This window comes from Schistocerca americana, chromosome 5 (assembly GCF_021461395.2).
Source record: "Schistocerca americana isolate TAMUIC-IGC-003095 chromosome 5, iqSchAmer2.1, whole genome shotgun sequence".
NCBI lineage: Eukaryota > Metazoa > Arthropoda > Insecta > Orthoptera > Acrididae > Schistocerca > Schistocerca americana.
This window is the reverse complement of record NC_060123.1, coordinates 606,591,915-606,595,711: the sequence shown is the minus strand read 5'-3', so window position 1 is coordinate 606,595,711 and position 3,797 is coordinate 606,591,915.

Genomic DNA, 3,797 nt, shown 5'->3' with positions numbered 1-3,797 from the left:
TCGAGCAACAAAACTACATCACCTGTGCTACTGCATGATGACGCACTCTGTTGATTTGAGAAACAAAACTGTCCAGGAGATTGATAGGAAAGTCGTCTCTCAGGCACTGGTATTGATAGGGAAGTCCTCTCTCAAGCACTTGTCCCTCTCGTCATATATTCGTAAAAATTTACCTTTCCCGCTCTTGATCGATCAACCGTCAAGGCAATTCATTTCTAGACGAAAATACTCTTAAAACTACACTGGTTTAATGACATCGTTAGAACTAGTGGGTTTCTACGGGCGTAGAATTTGTGAACAACATTAGCATTGTCAGATTGTTTTAGATATCGTGAAAGAAAATTGTGCTCCTGATTAATTTCTCTTTGGCGGTTACTGATGCGTTTAGTAAACTAATGGAAAATTTAACTAAAATATTCACTGTACTAATACAAATTAAATTCAGCTTACTACAGTAACAACACGACGGCAGTCTATCTTAATAAAACATTAAGTGTCTATAAGACGATTGATCCTATTTTAACGCGAATGAGTAGGGTATTACCGACTTTTGACATCGAAAAGATCTGTATTTACTTCATTTCGTGTATCATTCGCAAGTATTATGAAAATGTGTCATTTCATAGATAAAATTATGTATTCACAACATCAAAAAATATGTAGGTAGAAAACAAAAGTGGCATTATGAATTTGGCAGTACCGTAAGGTTTTCGTTCTGACACTAACAAGGGGAGGCCGCCAATTGTGAAATTCAGATTCGATTCATACTGCGCATAATAAAAGCTCATGGCCAGAGGTGTTCAAAAATGGCTCTGAGCACTATGGGACTCAACTGCTGAGGTCATTAGTCCCCTAGAACTTAGAACTAGTTAAACCTAACTAACCTAAGGACTTCACAAACATCCATGCCCGAGGCAGCATTCGAACCTGCGACCGTACCGGTCTTGCGGTTCCAGACTGCAGCGCCTTTAACCGCACGGCCACTTCGGCCGGCTGGCCAGACGTGTAATGTGGCAAAGCACCAAGATGCACTTCTCAGCCGTTGTCGAGAAAATCGACAGTTAATAGAAACCGTTGCGGTAAAATACTCTCTACGATGTATAACTACATATAGCGTCGTGGCGCAGCGGTAAGTGCTTGGGTTTGTAAGTCAAAGGTCGCCGGATCGAATCTCTCGCCATGCAATTTTTTTTAGTATTTTTTTTTGTAATTCAAATATGTATATATATAAATAAATCTAAGTATATATATATATATATCATGGGGTCTCTAATACGAACGTTTGACTTACACTATACGTATTCGTTTCGGAATATCGTTTCTACGTCTTCCGTTAACTACACGTGTAAACATTATGAAGACAATTAATAACATTTGTGAAATAAAACTTTGTTTGCAGAAAACATAATCATGTTCGAAGTCGCCAGTTTTTCCACGACAAACGACTTTCAGCAACTTATTATATGCATAATTGTTGCAACTGATTGCAGTGAATTTTATATATATATATATATATATATATATATATATATATATATATAATTTTTTTTTAAAACTACAAATAACAAATACTAAAAAGAAAAAGTTGCATGGTGCGAGATTCGATCCGGTGACCTTCGGATTACGAACCCGAGCGCTTACCGCTGCGCCACGAAGCTGTAGGATGTTACAAATCGTAGAGAGTATTTCACCTCAACGATTTCTTTTAACTGTCGATTTTCTCGACAACGGCTGAGAAGTACATCTTGGTGCTTTGCCACATTACACCTCTGGCTATGAGCTTTTATTATGCGCAATATGAATCGAATCTGAATTTCGCAATTGGCGCCCTCCCCTTGTAAGGGTTCCTGAAAGTAGCAAGACCAATTTCGCTCGAGCGTTGTCTTACGATTCCCTTATTGAGTTTTTATCTGCCTGCTTGTAGCTCTGCTACAAAAGAATTAAAAATCTGGCTTTCAGCGAGTCTCGAAAGGCGAACGAAAGCAGCTTGCACCTGGTAGCCAAGCATGTTACCTCGGAACTGGTCTTTTCCTAAAGTGGGAAGACATCCTTTTGAGGTTCAATTGTTGGCAAATGTCAGTCAGACATGTGCCGTTGGTCTAAACGTTTCGGTGTGTTGAATTTGTACCAATGATTTTTCTACAGGTTTTTTCTGTCCCAAATAGAGAGTTGAAGTCTCCCATTAGTATTTTCACGTCATCTTGGTGAATTTTGCTCATAGTATTTTGAGTGTGTTCCAGAATTTTTCGATATTTTCGGTGTTTTTCTTATTTTCGATGTTGGTGGGGACATGTGCATTGATGAGTTTATATTTTTTACTGGGGCTCTTAATGGCCATAGTCATAAGTCGGTTGTTGACGGGCAGGCCGCGGTGGCCGAGCGGTTATAGGCGCTTCAGTCCGGAACCGCGCGACTGCTACGGTCGGAGGTTCGAATCCTGCTTCGGCCATGGATGTGTGTGATGTCCTTAGGTTAGTTAGGTTTAAGTTCTAGGGGGCTGATGACCTCCACTGTTAAGTCCCATAGTGCTCAGAGCCATTTTAACCATTCCATTGTTGATGGGTGTGATTTCTATGACAGAGTTGATGATAGATCTGTGTTCGAGAAATTCAATGCCAAAGATTGGTACGCCTTTCGCTACCTTTTGTTGTATTTTGCTCTTGAAGATTCAATGGTTTCCGTAATGCAAGGAGTCATTGTCAGCTAGTCGTGGTTCTTGAAGCGCAAGGGTGAGAATTTTTTGTCGGTCGTTTTGTTATGTGAGATTATTTAGTTTTCGTGTTTGGATCAATGTATCGATGTTTAGTTTTCAAGTGCATGTTTTCTGCTAGTAGGGAAATTTACCAGAGATCTTCGATATTCTCTGCCGTGCTAACCTGGACTCCCCAGAATCCGAAAATCCGACTGCCGCCTGTCGACAGGCGGGTTGTGTACCACCTGGGGTAATGTTGACTTTGCTTGCATAGTTCATGTTTGTTTGTGTCTCATTGGTTTGGCCTGGGTGATTCCAGGACCGGACAGGACCATAGGGTGTTGAAGCCTTTGCAACCAAATATTTTCAGCTGAGCTCATTGAGCTGACAGACGGTGACCAGAGTAGCGGTGATTTTCACTCAGACGTGTCTGGATTTTGGGTTCAACGGATTGAGTAGCCGTTCAGGATTGTGTTAGTATTTGGTTCACCCCAAGTATTTGATTTCCTCGGTAACATCCATATGGGGGAGGGTTTCCCCTATCCGCCACATTGGATTATTATTATTATTATTATTATTGTCATTATGTAATCAGCAAATCCGATATGGTGTATCTTCGAACCACTGAAATAGATGTGTATTGTTCGATTCAGTATTTCCATCACATAAATATAGGTTATAATTACGTTACATTGCTGCTAGTAGACATATTTCTCACTTTATCTTAGTTGCTACCTGTTACTCCATCATAGGAATTTATGTGCGCAGCATTGTTGCAATACAGTCGTTCAAATTATACGATTTCTGTAGTTTCATTTCGATACCAGATCGTTCTAATCGGATTCAGACAGTCAGTCTCAATGTGGATATTCGACTACGACCCTCATCATATGATAGGCTGGGTAAACCACATTCTTAATCGGACTGTTGAATCTAGATCACTTATCTATGACAGGGCCTGAATTCTTAAACACTGTGGAAAATAATAATCCAATGTGCTTATTACAAACACGTTATTTAAATAAAAATATATGAACTAACGAGATAACAGTTTATTTATAGGAGCAGAGCCCCATCCATCATAGCAGAGCAGTGCGAGATTGGT